The sequence below is a fragment of the Molothrus aeneus genome, chromosome 1 (genome assembly GCF_037042795.1).
Source record: "Molothrus aeneus isolate 106 chromosome 1, BPBGC_Maene_1.0, whole genome shotgun sequence".
NCBI classification, from domain to species: domain Eukaryota; kingdom Metazoa; phylum Chordata; class Aves; order Passeriformes; family Icteridae; genus Molothrus; species Molothrus aeneus.
The window spans coordinates 123,605,967-123,630,260 of record NC_089646.1 but is presented as its reverse complement, the minus strand read 5'-3'; the positions used below and the strand labels follow the sequence as shown (position 1 = coordinate 123,630,260).

The 24,294-nt window shown below is 36.4% G+C and overlaps 1 long non-coding RNA gene across 2 annotated transcripts in view; it reads right to left on the bottom strand.

Moving 5' to 3' along the window:
• LOC136554930 (uncharacterized) overlaps positions 1-24,294 on the bottom strand; it is a 192,059-nt gene that overhangs the window by 37,780 nt on the left and 129,985 nt on the right. The window contains exon 1 of one of the 2 annotated variants that reach the window (XR_010783401.1): positions 8,121-8,292. The exons of the other annotated variant lie outside the window; for it this stretch is intronic. This is a non-coding gene — a long non-coding RNA (uncharacterized lncRNA). Of the gene's footprint in view, positions 1-8,120; positions 8,293-24,294 lie in introns of those variants that run through there. 2 annotated transcript variants of the gene reach the window in all.

The window sequence follows — 24,294 nt, the reverse complement described above, 5'->3', positions numbered from 1 at the left end:
AATAAACCTTATGATTAATTTTTTTCTGCAAAACTACAAAGTTCCTGTCTCAAAATACCATATTTTTTTCCTTATTTTTAACTTTTTCCTGCAACTTTTCTACATTTTCTTTTCTGTGGTAGCAAAATAGTCCCATGCTGTCCCACTACAAGCCCTCAGTGATATTTCACTGACTGGCATGAAACAACATGATTGCACTAAGCTCTTTGATTCTCTGATCCTTTTTATTCATAGAAGAGTAACACCTCTAAAACAACTCTCCATATGGATATTTTGTGACTAGATGATGGATTCAGGATTCATTGGTTTTATTTGGTATATTTGGGCAAAGTTCTTTCTGAAGATTATTGAAGGAGATTAAAAATAATAACATAAAATTGTGAAGTATTGCACTCATTCACATAGTGACCTGGATCATTCTTAAGGTATACCACAGATTTGCTATTTTTTTAAAATGTGATTTGTTTGTTTGTATTTTTGTTTCTTTGGAGCTTGTTTTGGTTTGTTACAATACAAAGAAGTAAAGGACATGACTTCTGAAAAAAATGTTTTTAATAGATCAGGGAAGAATAACAGTAGCTTGAGTAATATAGCAGAATTGTGTATATATAGGAGTAGCAGGAGCACCAAAATTTTCCAAAAAAATGTTAAAAAAAGAAAGTTGCTATTGAAATATTTTCTCCAAGATTGCATTAGATAAATTTGGCAATGGACAATAAAGAGGTAAATTTTATTTCCATTCCTTTTCAGTGCAAAAAGGTTGACGGGATCATGGACATGCTCTGTGACAGTGAGCATAAGGAAGAAGCTAACTGATCTCCCTTGATTGTGAACTACAATTTATTGATTCCTTGAGCCCCAGAGAACTTTCTATAGCCTTCAGTGTGACCTCCAAGCTGTGTTTGCAGGACAAAGGGAATGTTATCCACAAAGAGTGCTGGGCTGGGGAGCCAGTTGCCTAAACTGTTCAGAAGGAAAGAGTAAGGACAAAGGAAAATCTTAAATCTTTGCATACGGTGATATTCCAGGCATCTGGCACAGCACTACTGAAACTTGGAAATTTGGATCTGTGGTAAGAGTAACCAAGAAAACAACGTCCTTAAATAATTGTAATGCAATATTTTTGTGGACCTAGTCCATAGACAGAAAATCAAAACAAATTTGGAAGTTCTTGACTAAGGAAGATCATGACTCAAAGAATTACTGTCACCACTACGTACTCGTCAGATCTGACTCTATACCTTGCCCCCACATCATCACAAGATGGTACAGAGTCTTATTTTAATCAGATTTGGTGAAATATGAGAAGTCACTACATCTTGAAAAACTAGGAAAAGGTTTGCTTCTACATATACCAAATATGTAGAGAGATAACACATTTATTTGGATCAGGACTTCTACAAATGCAAATGATATGAATTTGCATAGATAGTAACTCAATTTTATAGAGCTGTAAGCTGTGAAAAAATGTAACAGAAAAGTTAATAGAAGCATTTAATAAAGGACAGTGAGCAGGCACCATAAATCTAAGCAGAATTAGACGTCAGAGAAATGTAGGCAACAGCTCTTCTATACAGGAAAGATTCCCAGCTGCAGGACATTTAATAATGCTATTATGCATCAAATGGCTCATACACATCCTAAAAAATCACCAGCAAGTTTATACTAATGTGAATTTCAAGACAGTTTGGAAAATTCTGGTAGGATTTGCAAGGATTCTGAGAGCCCAAAGTCGATGGTTTAGATTCACATCTATTAGGATGGCAGGTGTCTAATTTTTAAGGTAGAACACCAGGAATGGGAAAATCTCCTCTATGATTTCCAGCTATCCATGAAGTGCTCCCTAGCATTTCATTCACACATGAGGAGGGCTTCATTGCATTTTTGCCTCCTTTGTGCAGATATGTATTCTGCCTTCCTTGTAGGGGGTTTGGCAGAGAAATCTAACTTGAGTCAAGCAGAAATCGAGCCCATGGGGATTCCTAGAAGATGCTTCACTGACAGTTTTGAAAACTGATGATGGAAAAATAACCCTCTTGTGACAAGTATTTTCAATTTCAGGTTATCTGTGATGTGAAAATGCGGAGCTTGGATGCCAAAATATAAGACCAGACAGAACGCCTGTCCTTTTGCCCACAGAATTTCATAAAAAAGCCATTAAGACCAGAATTCAATTGCAAGTGGAGGCAGTTTCCTGTGTTTCCTGTCAGGTCAGAAACCTTTTTTTGCCCAAAAAAAGGATGTGTACATGAGGCCATTCACCTGGAAGGACCTTCGCTTGTAGTTGAGGTTCTGTCTGTTGCTTCATAAAGTTTTGGAGGAAACAATTATAGGATCTTTAAAATAAAATGTCCCTGCAGTAAGATATTTTATTACCTGAGGGCCTAATTATTATTTTTTTAATCCTTGAAATGAATAACACTCCCATTGGCATTAGCTGGGCTCCTACCTGAGCAGAAATTGAATTTGAACTTTTGAGTGTGATCCACAAATATTGAACACATTGAGAAGGAAGGAAATGCTTATTACAATAATGCACAACTTGTGCAGTTTCATCTCTCCCTGTGTCTTTATAGGTGTGCACAATTCTAGGACACACATGAACACACACTCAGAGTGGAGAAATATTTTATGTAACTTTTCCTCAATATTTATAAAAAGTTTCCCATTCTATCATACATATACTTTTTCTTTCCTTACTGCATAAAAGTTCCCCAAAACTTTTTTTTCCTTTTTGAAGCTCTTTTAATATCTTCTCTCAATTTTACTGCCCAAAAGCAAACAAGCACAGTAATTTTAATCTTTGAAATGACATCTCAATTTAGTTTGGGAAATGTTAAGAATGGCCTTCTCTATTGTCTTCCTTTGGATTTCCTTCAAATGACCCACTGGGGAGGGCTTGGGCTTTTTGAGGTGGACTCTTGTTGTCTGCTCATGGCCCAACAGGATCAGCAGTGGCCCCAGAGTAGATGACCTCACCAAATCCAGGCCTTCTCCACATAGGTCCTGATTTCCACAGAAGTGGGGGTTTATAAGTATTCATCATCCTTTATGATAGATAATGTTCTATGTATGTCAGATCATTCAGTGAACCCCCTGATGGGTGATGGGAGGAAGAAAATCAGGCTGAATTATTATAAAGGCTTTGTTTAAGCAGACATAAGGACATTTTGGAGGCATAGTAAATACATGTGCTGATGAGAAGATTTAAATTTGACTTATTAGTTAAAAAAAGCAATCCTCCAATTTATTTTTTCACAACACTCTAAAGTTTACAGCTAGAAGAAGGTATTCCTTACAATATGCATCAAAGGGTTCTTGCTATAATGAAAGGTAAAAAATAAATTATTCTATGATCACATTCAATATTTTTGCTTTATTCATGTTATCATTAGAGATTCCTTCTCAGGCAGCTAGATATTGATGATAGTTGTGAATATTTGATGTACTTTAGTAATTTGAGTTGGAGATGTGAATAAGAAATTAATTGAAAAGTAGTATTATTCAAATTGAAAAATGTTTATCTAATATGCAAGAATCATCCTGTGATTACAATATCAATATACAGTTTAGCATTGTTAGGTGATTTCATTTGCTAGTGGTTGCCATGTCCTTAAAGGTAATAAAGGGTATCTGAATACCTGTGGGCAGAGTCTCAGCAGAGTACAGTCATTGAGACAATGGTTCTTATCTCTGGAGGATGATTATCCCAAGATTCAACCTGGATCTGAATGAGGGTCAAAGATTTTATTTCCTTACGTTTATCATTGGAACAAGAAATTAAAGATGTTGATCAAAATATTGTAGAGGTGGATACCTTTTTGTTGATACTATGTCTAATGTTAATTTTGTAATAGAGGAGTTGGATTTTCTACTGGTCTAAAATGATAAATCACTATCAAATCTTACCTGATCAAGGAATTCATCCCTGGGTATTCAAGCTGGGCACGTTCTAAAATTGCTATCTTTTGATTCTAATTATTCCTAACTAATGTAAGGTAGTCAGTTCTAAAGTATTTCAGCTGAAAAAGCTTATTTGTTTTTGCTGCTCAAGACACACTCAGATCCTGTCATCACTCTTGGTTCAGCACAGCAGTTTCAAGGAAAGTACAGGTCTATATTATTCATCTTTCTTCTTAGAGAGGGAAAAAAAGGAGCTTTTTTTTTTTTTTAAGAGAAAATATCCAATGCAGTTTTGTTGTGGTTGAAAATGAAATGGCAGTGTTTTTTCTCTTTCCTCTCTATTATAAAGATTGACATGCTCATTTTCTTGCAAAAAAGGCATTAGTTTCAGTAAATTAATCTGTTTTTAAAAATCATACACTCATCACCATTCTGCTCTAGGAGCAGCGAACATTAAACTTTCATTATTTCTATTAGCAGAACACATATAATGCACTTCAGAAATACAATTAGCCACCAAGTCTGGCTGACAGTTGTGCGGGTGATTGTAGCCATTGTGAGTGTAAGAAGTGAATGTAGCTCTTGGTAACAGGTATCTTTGACAATGGAGGAATCTCTGCAGTGAAGTAGGAAAATTGTATGCAAGTTAAATAACTTCTGTTTTCACATGAGTCACCAGACATATTTGCAAGTGTATGTTACTTAGTAATCCAAACTAAAAACACCGGAATGAGCCAGCATTTTTAATGAGACAATCTTTTAATAAGAATGTCAAAAATGAAAAGCAGATTTTCATAGGTCTTCAGATTAATATATAATCATTTGGGGGAAAAAATTATACTGTGTCTCTATTCTAAATAGAAACATTTCCCTTGTAACTAGGTTGTCCTGGTAAATGTGGACCAAAGCCAGTTTGCAAATAAACACAAGCTGGGTGGCAGACTGGAAGGAGCAAAATGGGTTATGACATTCAGTTGTTGGTTATTTGAGGTGACAATTATATGCCTTTCCATAATGCCCCTCCCCATAAGTATTTCATAGACCTCTATATTAAAATCACTGTTTGTTACCATCCAATGTTTCTGAGTGGAATATATTTTAGTATCTCCCTTCTACATGGCATAGAAATCCTTCTCTAGATGCTGGTGTAAATGCATTGCACACGTGTTATTGATTTCCCAGAAATGGCTCCATCAGGACAAGCTGGTTTTGGCTCCTAAGTGATCCTGGCTGTGTTGTGTGTGTGTCTGCCTGGGCTGGCAGTAGTGACATAGCATCATGGACAAAGTGCCTTTCCACACTGCAAAGGCCAAAAGAGGTTTGGACAGTCTATTCGTTTGTCTTTCTCATTCTATTTGTTTGTCTGACATCTGTGCACATCTACAGAACTGTCAAGATTCCTGAAGAACACGAGTCTATGTATTTCCCATTTTTATTGTGGAATGGACTGCTGAGTGGGCTGCCATAAGCTGCCTCCAAGACAAAGGAGCTCTGAGCAAACAACCCTACTGCATGCTGTTGCTTTAATGGTGTGATTTAGCCCTTCAGGATTTGTTAAGAGAGAAATTTAGGAGTTTAAACAGTAACTGATAAAACTCAGAAACAAGTTTTATCTTGCTGAAAGAGTTTTAACTTGTGGATTAACTTCAAAGTTTCATTGTTTTATCTGTCTAGTAACTATCTTTTACTTTGTAAATACCTGTGAAACAAACATATTTGGGTATTGAGAAAGGTCTTTGTGTGCATTTTTGTAGTATATTTACATGTCTGTATTTTTTTTGTCTCTAATATCTGTTTGGTTCTTTTTATAGTGTTTATGTATTGCTCTTTGCTATTAGCATTTGAAGACCTTTCAGCATTAACTTTTAAATGGAATCACAGGTCATTTATCTTGGAATGTGTGCTGAGAAGTAATCAATTGTAGCATCACTTTATTGATGGTGTTTTGAAAGTCTTCCAGAAAAACTCTTTGCCTTGTTCTGTAGTTCATTCTGATGGGATTGATTTATGCTAAATATATGTCCTTGGGTTCCACAAGAGCTGCATTTTAGTGGTTGGCATCTTCCTATTCTTCTTTGGCAGTAATAATAATAAAAAAAAAGGATTATGTTGCTCATTAAAATACTACAGCCATTAGCAGAATTTAATTATTCAGAGAAGTACAACGGAGCCATTAATAAGACACTGTAATGATGTGAAAAACCACCCACAAAACAGGAACAGTCTTATACTCCCATGCAGATTTCACAGACTGAAGCCTTGTTTGTTATAAGAAAGGAAAATATTGAACAAAAAATCTGCTCAATTACGAAGCAAAAGTGATTTAAAATTAAGAGAGGAAATAAAATTTGTGAAAGAGGGTGGAATAGTAAAATATGGTGTACTTCTCGTATTATTTTATATGTAACTTTCATTAATCCCATGGCAGAAAAATTTCCAGAGGCAAGATAGACCTTTGTAAGCCTCAGGTTAAGGTTTCCCTCTTTAAAGAGTGAATACCAATGAACTCAAGACAAAATTTTAAAAAGAACAATTAAAATAATCAATATGACAAAGCAAATGTATGCAGAATAGTTGCAAATGGTTTATTGGAATAACAGTGCAATTGCATTTAAAAACCTAGAGACATCTCTGGGGAGACAAACCTGGGTCAGATGTAAAAAGATACAAACTTTTAAATTATTTTCAAGTATTTAATGAAACCTCTCAACTGAAACAGGCTTGCTAAATTATTTATTGAAAAATCTAATTAGTACGTGTAGCTCTTAGAGCTTGGATTTAGTCTTTCTGAAGTGACCCATATATCTCTCAGAGAACAGGATATCAGAAGAATTCCAAAGATTGCAGAAATTGCTAAGAGGTATTAAAGAAGCAATTTCATCTTTCCATGTAATATCAGCTGCATAATTTTCCTCTGATCTACATTATGGAGGAAATAATAAGTGTTGTATATTAAGAGACAAAAAATAAATCTACTTTATCTTGTTCCATGAATGCTCAGGCTTCTGAAATTCATGAAGGACAAAACACTTTCAAAAAACCAATACTAGGGATCACTGACTTCCTCCTCTACATATGTTTTGACATGAAGTAATGTTTTTCTAACTACAATTTGTAGACAGAAGTTTCTCACTTTCTGAAAGCATAAGTTCAAGCAGGACAATGGACAGCTTTTCCTGGTGTTGGACTTGGTCTCCTGGAAGGTGCTGTGGTGTGTGCAATGCCAGTAAGAGGGAGTCACCCCACCATTAGTCATGATGCCTGGAACATTTTAGTATTGCTTGACAGAGGATTAGAACTCTGCTTGAAAAAGGTGATTTTCTTCATGAAAACTGGACTTGTTGTGCTGCCTTTTCCACTCCCTTTCCTGGGGAAAAATATGAATATATGTGCTTGCAAGAAAGGGAGGAAATACTCTGAAAAATAACAATTAGTTGGAATAACGACACTTGTCAGAGGTGAGTTCTGGGAAAGAATCTGAAAAAGGTAAAAAAGCTGAAATGGTCAAGCAGAGGTTTTTCTATAATCCAGTGAATGCATCATTTAAGACATTAATTACCAGTGAGAAAATGAGACAATAGAAAGAGAAAAATGGTTCATTATGTTTAAATCACTGAGTCACATTCAAGCATCATAATCACCAGTAAGTTACAGGTTCAAGAAAATACTGAATTTCCAAGATATCTATAGAGGTAGTGCTATTATTTACAAAAGAGATTTTTTTGTTTTTTTGCTCTTAGAAATTTGCCTATTTTAATGATAGATTCCCTTATTAGCAATCTGAACAGGATTTTCCTCAGTTATAGGAAGTCCCTGTACAAGAACAGATTTAAAAATTACAAAGAAAGATTCAGCAGCTTAAAAATGTAGTTACATCTCTCAAAGACTATAAAACCAAGGGGTTTTAAAAATTAGCTCTGTTGGAGCTGTGAAGGGAGTGTGGGGACTCATGTCCCTGTTATCCCTCAGGGAGATCTGGAGGCATGGGGAGTGTGCTGAGAATGGGCTGCAGCATTTTGAAATTGGGCAGCATTTGCAAGAGGTTATTTCAGAGAGAAAGTAGGCAGGATTTAGAACAGGGAATGTGCCTATGTCCCTTGCCTTCAGAGACTGCTAAAAATAGGTCTCCTTAGGTGTTAGTATAACATACTTTATAAATCAGGGTGGGGTACTGAATGCAGGATGACTGGAAAGGGAAAATATTTCTCAATCCTTACCTTTTTTTGTGCTTGCATGCAGATTATCCAGCCTGTTCTACCACCAGTCAGAAGAGGAACAGAGAAAATGTGTCTCTGGAACTCACTGCTGTGCATGGCTGGACTGAGAAGGGAAGGGAGCACATGCCACTGCCATATAGAAACGCAGAGAGAACGAGTGGGAAAGCTCCTGCAGCACCTAGAGGAAATATAGCTGTCCCAGAATACAGAAATGTACTTTTCAGGGAAAAAATATATATACTTTTAAAAGTCAGGTTGGAAAAGATTAATACAGTGAAGATGGAAAAGATTAATACAGTGCCCTCAGCATGCTGCTGCCAATGGGCTGTGCTACAGAACACCATTTACTTCTGCTTCCCTCTTGTTTGCTATTGCAGGTGTACTGTTGTGCCTGCATTTTCATATCCTGTCTTTAACATAATTTATCTGATTTTATCTCATTATTTTTTCATATTAGTCCCAGGAAGTGCATTAACTGCCCTGCTGGTTTAATATTTCCTCCGTGCTACAGGAAGACAATTTTCAATATTTTGTGCAAAGATTAAAACATTCACTCAAAGTTCTTGCTCATATTTATTAAAGGACAGTATTTCTCTCACCTGTACAGTGGTGGCAGTTTTTCCTAGAAATACATCTTCCATTTGGGAAATCTTCACTTCTAGTACAATAAATGCACTGACAGCCACCATAAAGTATGAACAAGATAGATACCAAGTGAGGGAAAACTATAAGAGGCCAGGTATTGTTTTTAATTTATGGAGACAGACTGTGGTTATTAACATCTTCTAAATCCCAGTAAAAGCTCATTATGCCCAGTTAGTTACAGTGTAGCTCACTTTCCATTCTCTTTAGAAATGCAGTAATCCAGATATTAAAGGATCCATTCTTCCATGTGCTAAGGAAATTTAAGCAACAAAGTGAAGGGGCTGATGGTTATTAGAATTCAAGAGTCTCTCTGAGGAGCTGAACCTGTGTCAATTGTGAAAGGAAAGGGGGTTGCGAAATAATTTCATTCCTATAATGAAATCGCTGACATGAAATCTCCCAGTTGCTGAATTATTTAGAGGAGGAAAACATAGTAAGTAAAATCTGCTTTTGTCACAGCTAAAATAATTGCTTCTGTATTTTCTACTCCTACATTTTTCTCTGGAGGCTTTTTATATCCACAAGTAACAGGTGGACTTTCACCACATATGGGCTTTTAGCAATTTCTTTTATGAAGTAAGTAATACAGAATGAAATAATTAAGATAGCCAACAGATTAAACCTGGGATGCAATGCCCAGTAGCAGCCACTTAATCTTTTTGGGCATGTACATTTTATATGAAGGAGACCTTTGAGGAGTTCTCATATTGTGAGTGTCTCAGACAAAGTTCTTCTCTTTTTGAACTCACACAGACCAGATGGGCCTTGCCATAGGACTTTCAAATAAAAAAATAAAGTCCAAGTCCACACTAGGGCAAGTTGAAATGTCAGAGCAGAGCTCATGCTTTTAAATGTGTTGAGTTTTTTGAATGCCTCTTTTGTTTAGTCAGGTTTTGCCTAATTGTAGGTTGTGGGTGTAATTTCCTTGTGGTGATTTGGTTATAGCACAGACAGAGCCTCCTGTCTGTGGCTTTTTTCCAAGCTGGAAAATGACTTCACTGCAGTCACACATGTTTAAGTTCAGCTGCTTTCCAGAATTTATGTAGTTTGACCGGAACAATGGCAAAACCCAATTATTGCAAGATCCCTTTTACACTTAATGTGACACTGAGGGGTAACAATTGCTTCTGCCCATATATGTTTGCAAATAAATATTGATTGTGCATTTGCTTTTTGTGTTCAAGCATCTGTGTTTATTACTCACTCAATTTGCAATTTTCCTCCACTTTATGCTAACAATTTTCTTCAGTGTAGTACAGCAGACAAATCTTTTTTAATGTGGTTTTCCATCTCCTGGGCAACATTCACCTCTTTACACCCTCACACCTCAGAATCTCGACTTTTTCATTTCAAGACCTAACTCCTCAACTTTCTGCTGGCTTTTATTCTGTGTCTATGAAGCCTTATTGCACATCTAACTCTTACAGTGTCATTTCTTTTCCCTAGTGGTTAACCAAAAGATTTTCAGTGGAACTGCAGCAAATAATGAACAGTAAACATTTCTGTGTATATAATGAGAATATGGATATTTAAATGGGACTGAGCATTCAGAGATAAATAAATAATAAAGTTAACTCTTGGCATAATTCTGGCAGTGAGGGAGCTTTTGCAAGGTATGACTCCAGCTATTCAAAAGAGAAGGGAACACCGATATGGAAAATTGCAAAACATTGATGGCCAATCGTTTGTCATTTCTGATAAGCTATATATCATAGCTATAATTTAAAAAAGTAGTAAAAATGATTCATATTATGCTTCTTCTCACATATTCTTTTGGTGTGAAGATGGGGAGAAGAAAAGGCCTTGACCCTGTGTAAGCACTGCTCAGTTATTGCTAAAACATCCCTGTGTTATCAAGCACAGATCCCTCTGTTTCCAACACAAATCCAAAATGTAGCCCCATACTAGCTACTGTGGAGAAAATTAACTCTACCTTAGCCAAAATCGGCACATAGGTATTCTCTTTCAGTCAAAGAAATAATGCTTCAAAGAAGTATTCTGAAGAGGAAGTTGCACTGAGTAAAAGGTTTGCTGTGACATATGAGCTGATATGGAAAGCAAGGTGGTCAGAGATTATGAAAAAGGCAGCATTATCCTCAATTAGCCTAGACTGCAAATAAACTGCAGAAATTCCTCTGTTAATGTTTTTTTTTAATGACCAAAAAAAAAAAATCTTTGGTTTAAAGGTTTGGTGATGATTCTGCAATAGACTTCCAGCAAGGGATTAGGATAAAAAAGAAATTTTCTTTAGATGGAGATTTGTAAGTTCAGGAGATTTTAGAATGAGACTGGACGTGGTGAGCCAGACTGTTCTTTCCAGTCCTGTTTGGTTATGCAGCTGCTGTTTACCCTCTTACCAAATATTTGTTTGTCCTGTGGAATTAAAGACAGTTACCTGACTGCTTGCCTTTAATTCTCATGTCTTAAATGAGGGCCATTTATTAAGTCTGAAATGTCTTCAACACTTTAATGAATCTAAAAGGCTCTTGCAGAACTGAGACAACCAGGAGGCATTTAATTTCATGCTCAGGTGTGTTGAAGATGGTAATGTATGAAAAGTTTAAACTGCTACAGTTTTTCTTCCTGTTAATATGAGAGAGATTATTTATAGACTATTTCTTAGCATCAGCGTGTGATGCTCACATCACCACCTGGCTTTCTTACAATGTCTGAAGTGGTGAAGGTTGTTCAAGTAGACCAGTCAATGATTTTTGATTTACAATCTCTTTTTCCTTGAAGTGATATGCCAGGGTAATACAGCATAACAGCTCCCTCATACCCTGCTTTAATCATTACTTGATGTTGCATGAAGTCATAGTAACAAGAAGTCCAAATTCAATATCTGTTGGCTTCCTCATAGCATACTAAGTGGCTGATGATTTTTAGCTGTTAGAAGTTCTTTTCTTTTTTCTCCACAAGCTAGAAGCTTTTCAGATTCTTTGTTCTAAATATTTGTGGTTTGGGACATTGACATTTCCAGCTTCACATTTGATCTGATGTGACTGACTATAATGTGGATCTGTCTTTGTGACTGAACTGGTGGCCTAAAATTAATTTTTAATGAGTGAAATGAAATATGCATTTGTAAAATGAGATTCATCTAAGGCAAGAGCAGCTAAGATGAAATATGCCCTAAAACTACCTATATACCTTACCTCCTTTGTACTGTCAATTACAAGAAGAACCTCCAGCAATGAGGTCAGAGGTAAAAAATCCACAGTTTAGGTATCTAAAATGAGGTCAGTCTAAACGACATATAACATAAATCTGTGAAGTTTAATATGTAGGTTGCCTTAATATCTGTCAATTCCATCAGAAACTCCCGACAGCCCTGGATGTGGCTTCCATCTGTGTGTGCAGTCTCATTTCCAATAGCTTTTGGTTTTTTGCTTTCTACAGATGGAGAGCTAACAGCTGGTATACTGGAGGAAAGTGCAGTCTCTGCTCCCATCTGATTAACTCTGGCTCCTGAGAGCTTCCAGGAGATCCCCTTTCCTCACCATGAAGTTCTGGAGCACAACCACTTATTTAAAAATGTTTTTCTATTTGAGGCTGTGTCACAAAGTGATAGAGCCTCTTTGTATCCTTGATTACATTACATTTTGCTTGAGCCATTAGGGAAATCCTGACCAAACTGAACAAAACAATGCAGAGCAGAAGTTATCATGTAATCTTTGATTGATATTATTGCAAAGCTTGTTCAGTGACAACTGTGGAAAATTTGGAAAACAGGGAAAAAAATTGGAAAATTTGTCTGCAAAATACAGTAAAATACATTGCAAACCATAGTCACAGTCATCCCTAGATGACATCCAGGGTGTTATATCAGGCAGTTTCCCCAAAATTACTGAAAGCAGGATGCCAGCTTATTTTCTAGTCTTGAAAGGAGGTCCCCTTGATGCAGCACTGCATCCCTCCAGTGCTATGATGCTGGTTTTTATCATGGTTCCTGCTAAATCCATTAGCTTCATAGAGGACCAATGGATGAAAAGCTTGTTGATTGTTTTTGTGATTACTAAATCAGCAGACTTTAAAAGAAAGAAACACTGCTGAAACAAATTATAAGTGCCAGAATATTACATGTAACATTTTATTGTGTTTTACATTGAAATACCCCATCATTCTGGACTTGGTTAGTGTATGATATCAAAATTGAGTTTTTACAATAATTTAACAGGTTTTGTCAGCTAGATCTAAACTAAAGAGCTGCCTAATTTCTGTCTCTGGTATACTAACATCTCTAAAAGTAAACAGCATGTCCATAGTTTACTGTTCATTATAGCTTAAACTAAACAATAATCAGTCTGTGAGACTCAGGCATTTAAAGTCAGTTTTGTCATTTTCTTCAGTTTATTTATTTATACTTAACTCAGCAGTTAAGGCAGCTTCATCTATGATGGAGATCATTAATGAATGTTATTCTCTGGTGTTTCGTTGCCAATCTTCTGTATTACACACACCAACTATGTTATAGCCATTATAAAGGAAACTTAGTTTTACAGTTCTGTAAACATTTTTATTCTAGTCTAATACTTCTTCAATTATTTTTTATTAAATTATTAAATTGTTATTAAATTATTTTACTCATTATTTCTGATATATTGTCTTTTGAACTTACATTTCCAAGTCTTAAGTAGCTTTTTTTGTAGTTATTCTCAGTTTGAAAGGCTCTACTATTTTTAATTAAAATAAAGAAAAATAATGGACATTCCCCTAATTGGAAAAAATATTGTACCGTAATTGAATAAACTCTTACAATGCCTTGCCAGAACACTGGTGCAGGGGTCATTAACATGACTGATGCTTTCTCTCAAAGATGCTGAGAGATTCATGGGCTGCATTAGATTCCAGGGAGTGGCTGTACCAGAGATTCCCTACTTGACCAGGAGAGATGCATTGTTCTGTCTGGCAAAAAGAGGCAGTGATGTAGGTAGGAATAAAGGGCAAGAACTTTACTCTGTTGAAGAAAATAGACCAAGGGGTAAATATTTAGATACATCTTCCTTGTCAGTTCAACACAAAAGGGCAGGAGAACTGGAAACCTTCAAATGAGTTTCTATCGACCAAAGCAATAACATAATCTCATTAAAGGGAGTGGCATGGCAAGATGCAAAGCTGCCCAGGGGTTTCTTGCTGTTCTAGTACTATTTGTTCACCCTTTATTTAACACCGCCATTAGAAAGCCTAATGGACTGTTTATATCAGACTATTAGACACATGGCAAGATCTTTAGTAATTGGAGTGTGATATATAGTAATGGGTTATTGTTTGCTTGGTGCTACCTACAGTCAGGCCAGTGCTGAATATTTATTTACTGCACGTTCCAGATATAAAGGCAGGGGTGATGGAGCTGCCAGAGAGAAATGCTAGGGCGAAAAAGCTTTCCTGAGGCCCTGTAAGCTGAAAAATTAGCTGCTTGTTTTATCTGGATTTTTTTACACAGCATGGTGAGTTATTTGATAATATCAGCTTGAGGCTATGCTTAGATCATGTTTCCTCAGAACGCTGTCTGGAAGGCTGTGCCAGACTGTAGTGTCATTAAATATATATTACAAATGCTGCAACAAATTAGGTAATTAATTAAAATACATTTCTGTAGGAGAGGCCATTTGATATTACTATTCTTCTCATGGTAGATTAGGTTTGATGATGCTGTATTTATGATATTCTTTCTGAGCCATTAAAACCTATTACTGGCTTTGGAGAAAACATTTGAAAGCAAGGGTTTTTGTCATGTGTCAAATACATTTTTGAAGTCAAAAACATATTAGCAATGTTAAATTTTCTTTCATTTCTTCTAGAAAATAAATATTGAATGTGTAGGACTGAAGATAAAGACATAAAACTCTTAGGAATTGAAAAACCTCAACAAAAGAACCAAGAGCACTCTTCCCACTCCACAATACTCATTTTTATCAGACTAGTCTTTGTACCTCTCTAGAGTGTGAGTACATTGTAGGCTTAGCTGGCTTTTGTATTTGCTGTAGCAACATAATACAAATAAAAAAAGGAATGTATGAAGGACATCTAGCCCCAAGAGCTAACTGCAATTATAAACTCCCAAACAGCAGTCAATACTTGTTTTCTAACTTTTATATTGAAACCATGTGATGGTGCACACAAGCAGAAAACTTCCTGTAAGGGCCTGAGCATGTTCTTGATGCCCATCTCTGTGCTGGGGGCTGTGGGGCTGTGCCTCTGCAGGAGGAGGTCAGGCAATTTCTCGGGCAGGGTGGGAAAACAGTTGTATTCCTTTGGGGAAGACCAAGGCAGGCTGCCAGCAGGGCTGCCTGGTGAGAAAGAAGACCAAACTGTGAGGAGCAGCCATACTTTTTCTTCTTAAATAAGATGATGACATTTCCTGTCTTTTGAGTAATGAAGAAAAACACCGTAGAATTTTGTACATGTAATCTTCAGTTTATTTTTAGTATGCCAAAACAATATCTGTGCAGAACAATAGGCTGTCTTTGGATGCCATGCTTCAGACCTACAACTTGGAGAACGTGATTCTTCTTTCAGAGCAATTTCATCTCATTTCCTGCCATGAGATTTCAGCTGATAGATATGCAAGTCATAAATAATTAAAAGGTCACGTATGCATAGAAATTCCTGAAGTGTAGCATCTATAGGGATTTTGCCTAGGAATAAAGGGCAGCAAAGCAATGAAAATGATTCTCTTGAAAGTGAAAAATAGACTTTTTCACTAATCAATGGACAGACAGGAGCAATCAATACCCAATCTAAAGAAGAAAAATCAATACCACTCAAAACATGTGGTTCCTCTTCTGCACAGATTATCCTACTATAACATTTTTTCATCCCATGGTTTGGAAAATTCCAGTACGTTTGCATATAAATTCTCTTCCATCAACAATGTCCAATTCCCTTTCCCAGCTGTGTTATTGGGATGCTATGGAAAAATGTAAGAGAAAACATATACCATTGCCTCCACTTCTACCACAATTTATAAAGAACTGTTCAGGTATGGTTATAGCAATCATGCTCTGTAATGATTTTTCCATCCCTTCATAATAATGTAGTATAAAGGTTCTGCTGTTTCTTAATTCCTTTTTACTGAAATATTGACATAAAAATACAATTTTTATCTATAATTTTTATAATATTTTTATATATTATATATAATATATAATAATTTTTATAATAATTTTTATATTGTTTTTTATAATATCAAAGTTAAAATAATTGTTAAATAGCTGAACAAAAAAAAATATCACTGATAAGGAAATTTAGTGAAGGAACTTACAACAGCAAATTACTGATCAATAAAATAGTATGAAAAGCAAGACAGTTAATAAAGATGACAGCTACTGCCCACTGTATATAGGAAAGGAAGAAAATTGAAAATAGAAATCAAATTAACCTTTTTATTTTCTCAGGGAATATGTGTAACTGAGAGCTTCAGTAAGAACTTACTCCCATTTGCCACACAGTCCAATGGCACTGAGCAAACAGAAATAACTCTCCAGGTTTTATGAGCTTTCTTTGCTACAGTTCATCAACACAGTGAAAACTTTATTGTGGATCTAATTGACATGAACTGAAGGTAATATGATAGCTTAAAAAACAATTGCAATTGGGATATGTTTTCCCTTCCATAAAGACATCAGTATGTGCATTTTTGCCTAATAATCAAAAGCATTTATTGTTCTTGACAACTGAAGGGGCAGAGGGTGGACAACTTCTTGCACAGCTCATTACAATCACAATAAGGAAAAGCAAATTCAGATACTTACAACCAGAGAGTGATAGAATCAGTCCATTCTAAGGTTAAGGTAAAATCCAAATCAGTTCACTAAAAGTTCGCTCATAGCGCAATTTGTTTTTATCAGCATGCTTGCCTTCCCTACAAAACATCTGGTAAAGCACATGTTGCATCAAGGTAAGGAACTTCTCAACCTTCTGGATAAACAGTTCTCAGACATATAGTTCTTGTCATGGTAAAGTGGGTCAGTTATTTATCAAATTATACACTCTTCATAAGGAATGTCTGAGAGAGATTTAGAAATTAATTTCCAATTGCTGAAATGAAACAAAGAACTGAAAATGCTCATAAGTGTTTTCAAAAGAAGGCATTTATTCATAAAAATTTAATTTGACAAATAGGATAAATTTCAGACCTAAACATTTTCATATCTTTGCAGCATATTTCTACAGAGAAGAAATATAGAAAAAATATGAGAGAGTAAGGAAGTTTGTGAAACTGTGGTACTAAAATGTGAGAATTTTTTTAATGATTTGCATTTGGTTAATATGAAAAGATTCCTCCAAAGTCCAGGGCAAATACTTACTAACTCACCCCTACTCTAAATATTCATCTGCCTGTCAATTCCTTATTATTTTTATTATTTTTATTATTTTTAATCCTCTTTTGCCATTTAATCATTATATATCTCAATTCATGATTCTAAAATGCAGCTTCTTTCTTCCTTCTTTTCTCTACCTCTGTTCTATCTCATCTTCTAATCTTTCAGTTCTCTAAGAGCCCAGTTTTTAATGTATGTTCAACACTTTTAGCTTTTGGGTATTTTTTTAGTGTGGGATAGCTTTAAAGTGGATAGTTACATGTTTACCAGTCTACCAGCATGTGTTACTGTACTGTCTTAATGACCAAGTGTAGAATTATAGATCATGGAGTGGTTTGTGTTGGAAGGGACCATAAAGGTCATCTAGTTCCACCCCCCAGCTTTGGGCAAGGACACCTTCCACTAGACCAGGTTGTTTCTAGAGCTTTATGCAGCCTGGACTTGAACACTCCAAGGGATGGAGAGTCCAAAACTTACTCAGCCTACCTGCTCCAGTGCCTCACCACTCTCTGAGTAAAGAATTTCTTCCCAATATCTGACCTAAACTCTACACTCAGTTTAAAAGTGTTGCCACTTGATCCTGTCATGTCCTGCATTTGTCTATTGCAAGACTGACAATGGATAAAAATCCATCTGTGTTTCATAATTCACTACACAGAAAATTCTATGCTCTCCCTGTGTAGAAGTTTATCAGTTCCTTCTTGAAACTGAGGGAAACAATTTTTGTTGAGCAGTACTCCAGCTATAACATGATGAGTTTTTCTGGAGGGCGAGATGGTGGTCCTGATTCTTCCTCAGGCTTTGAGCTGCCTCTCCTCTCAGAGAAGCTGGGAGTTCGTGTACCTTCATGTGCTGCTGCCAGAAGGCATAAGAAGCTTTGGAGATGGTTCTGGAGCAAATTGAAGACTGAGTTGTAGTTACACAGGACATCACAATAGCAAAGGGATAATGTACACCTGGAGGCATGACTGGACATACTCTGACCATAGCTAGAACCAATCCAAAGTCATGTTCCCATGCAGAAGATGTCCTCCTGCCACTTCTTTAGTATCACTTCCAAGCATTAGCATGGAGACATAACTTTTGGTGTCTTCTGCTTTATATGTCCTCCTCATTACCTGAATTACACTTCCTTAGCTACTATCCAGTAACTAATGACAGATTTGAGAATTAACAGTCTGTGACTGCAATGTTCCCTTGGTGATGGCAATTAGTTGCCAGCACTGTTCATGCTTTACCTGCACTCAGGATGTTGTACTTCTGCCTTAGTGTTATCATTCCTGCCTCTGCTGTTCCAAGATATCAGCAATGGACTTTACACACTCAGTTTTGAGGTACCTGGAAAATGTCCAGGTTATACTCTTATGAAAAGGAAGATTCCAGAGACTGTTGATTACAAATTCTTGCCAAGGGGTAAGTAAAAGGAAATTGAAGACCATGTATGTCTGGTAATGAATATTTATAACAGAATTAGGCTTTAGTAGTGTATTCCCTCTAAAACATACAAACTTATCATTAATAAAATGATCAAAAGGCAAAAGAATCTTTACATGACAAGTCTTTGCATCTACTGTTGGTGAGGAGAATTGAGAAATGCAAAAAAGCCACTATTTAATGCAGAGCTTTGTAAGAAGAAACTTAACAAGATGGTGTGGAAGAATTGAACAAAACCACATGGATAATAAATATATCCATTTCTATAGTTGCCTAAAGTCCAGATTAGTTTCTGAGCAAGAATCACAACCTTCAAGCAACAAGGGCTGGGAAATCACTAGAAGTTAAAAAAATAAAATACTTTTATCGTGATCATAAATTAGAACACAGATTTTTTTTTCTTGCTTAAATTATTATTTGTTTTCAATTATACTTCATTTACATTTATGTGAGGGAGAAATTATTATTACAACTCTATTAAAATATATATAAGTATTATGAAAGACAAAATTTCAAATATGGGAGTCATACTGATACTTCAAAGTATCACAGATCCTAGAATTTAGATGAAATACAGGCCAGTTTAAGTTTGTATTGTGTAGATCAAGAGTGGTAGCAAATTCAGAATTCTCTAAGAAAAAGAATTGTGCAAAATAGGCTTTTTTTTTTGTTTGTTTATTCTATGCCTGAGATGCCTGAGTTCTGTATGCAGTAATTTTATGATTGGAATTGGATGGGATAAGTGATAGCCTGAAGCTGATGACATCTACACCCAAGGCAGATAGGCAGTGATGTCACATCTGCAAAAAGTAGAACAGAACAGATTCTGTACCAAGGAGTGATGTGATTTATAGCTTTCATGATGCTGACAGCCTTGGACTGGAAGGCAGGTAAAGTGTACATTCAAACTTGACTCCCCAACATGGAATTCTCTAGACTCAAGAACACATGGGTGGGAAAAGGATGAATTTCTGAATTTAACTTGACCTGGGAGCAGACTTTTGGGTGAATAGTCCCATTTCTGTTACTCTTCCCCTTTTTTTCAGATATAGTTGCTCAGGTTTTTCAGTTTTCCAGCGGCTGCTGACTGTGGGGTAAGTGAGAAAAAAAATGTTTAGAAAGGTTCAAATTTAGTTTCTCAGTTTCATAGATAATATGTTCAGTAATGGTGTGAATTATTCTTTTGTTTATTCTAGAAAAGGTTCCTCACACGGACTGAATGTGCCTGTTTCTGCCACTGACATCCAGCACATAAACCATTCCTTCTTCTGATCCCAAATTCATCTGTGCACATGAATTCCTCACATAACATGTGTTAATGTGAGAATTATACATGAAGTTTTTGTCTGCTGTTTGAGCAGTATCCTCTAGCTGGGAGTAAAGCCTATTTATCTTCAATTGGATTGGAGCAATAAAAGTGAGTCAAATAAACCATTCTGCAAAATGTCGTGGTGTGCAGCTGGGACCAGCACAGCACAGCAGACATGTTTACATAATTATAGGGAGCTTTCCTTCTTGCTTAAGAAGATTTGAAATTTCTGGTTGCTTGTACTCAGAACACTGTCAAATCTTCAGCATGGATTAACTGACTTCATTGGCCAAAACATTAGAGCGCAGCAAGCATAAAACCAAATCTTCTCTGCAAAAAAAAGATGGAGACATCATTACGCCTGGTGCCTTGATGATGTTCTACAGAAAGCACCAGCCCACAGCATGATGGGATTGCAACTACTGATTGAGATAGAAGAAAAAAGAGAAGAAACAACACAGCTCATATGACAAAGAAACCGAATGGTATTGACTATTTAATATGAGTACACACTCCACCTGCCATGAGCATGTTATTAGGGTGTTTGACAGTGAAATTTGCTGAAATTTAATAGACTAGACTGCAGGAGCAGGTGCCAAAAATATCCTGGTGAAAGGATGGGAATTCCAAGGAGATTATTGATTGATTGATTGATTGATTGAATATGTAATAAACTGTGCTAATCCAGCTAATGGAAAAAAGGAAAGTTAAACTGGGGAGATGGAGGGAAGGCATAAAATGCAATGTCTTGAAACATTCTGCAACAAATTACAGGAGCTGAAAGAAGCAAAAAGTTTTGCATGAGTTGATCCAAGCTAAATGAAAAAGTACATTTTTCTGTAAGTTCTGTGAAGAAGAAAAATTGGCAATTTTATACATTATTTATTTGCATCTAACAGAAGATGCCAACAAGTTAATTTAAAATGCTTTGTTTAGTCAATATATTATTCAGTCTAGGTTAATATTATGTGCTGGTGGTATTTTAATTTTATTTAATGTGCTTGTAACCTCAGTGGATTTCCCAGGATTCACATAAAGAAGAGAAAAATTGGTTTTTCCTTTTCTTCAGTATTTGGTTACTCCCACCTCTGTACTAAACTAGATCAAAAGAAGGCAGTTGTCTTAACCTCTTTAATGAGATTTATAGTCTTTGGAGCATATGGTTTTCTTCTGGATAAACCTTCTTCCAGGCTCAGCCATTTCACTTATCAGCCTTTAACAGCTTTTCCCAATCAGAAATGAGAGTCTGCTTCATGTTAAAAAAGGCCTGTGCACTTTATTCTCTAATGCAAATTTTCAAATATAGATCTAAAATTCAGTTTAAATTACACTTTTAAGAAAAATATCACACTTCTATATTAAGGAAGGATCTGTGTTGAATTTTATTTGAGGATTTGAAATGAATACAGATTATTCCTTTTAAAGTACAGCATAGTATTCCTGAACTGTGACCTTTTAAGTGTTTGCTATTCTACTTTTACCAAGCCATAGGCTCTTTGGATCTGTTTACTCCTTAGAAAGTTTTGAATTTCTTACTAGGTTTCTTGTTCTTAGATTGCATGGGAAGAAGGAGAGGATAGAGAAGGGATGGTATCTTCATTATAAACCTTCACTTCATTCTGAGAGTCCCTGTAAATCATTAAGATGATGATATTTAAATTACACAGATATTTATATTTCACAGTTTGTGAAAAATTATAGAAGGAGTTCTATAATTTCTCAATAAATATGATTAACATTTGGCAAAGAAAGTAATGAAAATCTTCCTGCATTAAATAAGTTTATTGGATGAGAGATGCAGAAGGGAAGATGGCATCTATATGAAAGGATCACCAAATTACCAGCAAAAAATCAAAACAACACAATTTTTGTGGTTAACCTACATTTTGCTTTCAATTGCAGCACACATGCAACAGGAGGAAGCTCATGCTGAGTAAGAAAGAACACAGGAAAAGCCAGAAGCTGTGATCATCCCTTAAGACAATTTCAGTGAGCAATAGAGATTACACTTATTCATGGGGACAGATGAAATTTGGCACATGGGAAAGGTGACAAGAGTGACCCTTTGAGATGTTTCTTCCTGCGCTGGATTCAAGAGCCTCATGAATTTGATTCCAGCACATTGGCATTAAGGGGGCAAAAAAAGCTGTTTCACAAATGTTGATCTCTTCTTTTTTTTACTATCATCAGAAAGTTTCTCTCTTAGAGAAGATAATTTCATGTACTTCAAAAGACAATCAAGACAAATCCATGGAACAAAACTTTGGAAAACATCTCATCTATAATTTTGGAATGTGACAATAAATTTTGAGGAAGAGTATCTAAGTGGCACTCTACTTTCCAGTGGTGAAGGTCTCAAATATTGATGGCTGCACTTTGTGATTGATATTTAACAGCAGAGGACTTGTTCTTGGAACTGTAAGTTAGTCATCTGAACTTTTGGTTATTGTGAGTCATATTTTCAATGGTAAGTGGTTTCTTTGGGGAATATGAATGCTATCAAACTTTTGTTTTTCCACAGGGTAAAAAACAGTCTCAGGTATCCTGATGACATCTCTTAGAGTTTCATTTTATTCAGGAAAAGGTGAACTAGTATCTTACCAGGGAATACTTTCAGAGTCTAGATGGAAATCTCATTAAAATCATTGCTGTTGCTTTTCCTTTCCTCTCCATGCACTATTCTTTTTAAGTGAACAGTTATAATGTCACAAGTCTGCTGATTTAAATTGAGATCAGACAGTTAGCTTGTCATCTAAGTGTTATAAAATTGCCAACCAAACTGGAAAAAAATGTTCCTTAATTTGACAGGAAATAATCTTGTAGTAAATCAGCTTTATGTTTGGGTTTTGGGGAAGATTGCATAGTAATCTGTCAACCCTTTGCAGTTAACTATTTTTTACCATACTATGAAACTTGGCCCTTGGTTCAGTTTCTGCTACAGAGTCACACAAACTTTGAAGGTGTTGCTTGGCTCCCTGCTAAATTTGGTGGTGAATTGAAATTAATTGAAATTAATACTGTGAATGCCCTGCGCACCACAAAGCACCAATATTTTTTCCTAGTGGTTTTACTTTCTAACTAATGTGGCAGGTATCTAGCATCCATAAGATTGGTTGGGTTTTGGGTTTTTTTTCTCTAGCATAAGAAGTAATGAAAAATGTGACAAGGGTGACTTCAGGTCTCACTGGGATATTATTTTTTGTTAACTTGCCCATGAAAGTCCAGTAGGGTCTGTTGCAGAGGTCATATGCTCTTACCAAAGCACAGTTAATGGAACAGGAAAACTGTTTCAAAGTGAACATGCATGACAAACTTGAAAATACAGGAATCTTAAAGAGTGAAAAAAAATTCAATCTTACATCTATAAAATGTCTTCCTGCTTCTGTAGGCGTTGTATCCTTTCAAAGCAATGGAAAATGTCTTGAGCTTTGCTTCTGCTCATCATTTATTTTTCCACTTCATTTGATACCCTTTCCATTCCTTTTTCTTCTGCCTGTGAATCTGTTTCAGAGCTTCTCACCAGAGTCAGGTCTGCTGCCTCATGGGCTGGGGTAGGGGCAGGAATAGCTCCCTGCTGAAGGAAAGGGAGGTTTCTCTCCCATTTTCTTTCCCTCCCTATGCTTTTCACAGCCATGGAGCTTATATTTAGCTGCAAACATGTCTTCAGTCAGGTCTGCATGCTCATTCTTGCGGCTGAGAGAACTGCCAAGTCTTTGTTGTCAGAGTACTCCTGCTGAGCAGCACAGCTCCCCAGGGATCACTGCTGACCAGACAGCTTTCCTCCCTGCAGGGAGAGGAGATGAGCTCAGAGCTTGCTGCTAATAGCACTCAAGGTTTGTGGGTTCAGTGCCCATTTGCTTAACATTGGACTTGATGGTCCTTGTGGGTCCTTGGCAACTCAGAATATGTTGTGAATCCTATTTGAACTTTTCAGTACCTGATTTCAATGTTCTGTCAAAAAGCTTTGTTGCTTCCTATTAAAAAAAACTTTGTAAATCACTATTTCCTCCCAGAAAACTTCACTTTCCACACTGCAAATTTCAGCAAAGCCTGTATTTACCAAGAGCTTCCATCTGCCCTATTCTCAGGCTTCAAGCATTAAATCTCACCTTGCATCTAGTCTGCCCAAGAGCCAGGGTTCCACGCCCCCTCTCCTGCCCTGCATATATTCTCTAGGTGCCTGCCTGCCTGCCTTCCCTGTTGCTTAGCACATCCTCCCCAATTGTTTGGTCCCTCCAGGAGTGGCTGGAAATAAATTTTCAGCAGTGGACCTGCCTCCTCTCAGTGCAGCCTGGGTGTGGTCTGATTCCACTCCTCACTTATTGCATTCCCCAGGGATGTTTTGGTGTGTTTATCATGCCTTAATAACACACCTGGTCTTCAGTGTGCAGAAATGAGCACTGTGCAACCTCTGCAAGGTATTTTAAGATGGAATTTCTTTGAAAAACCCCTAAAGGATAAT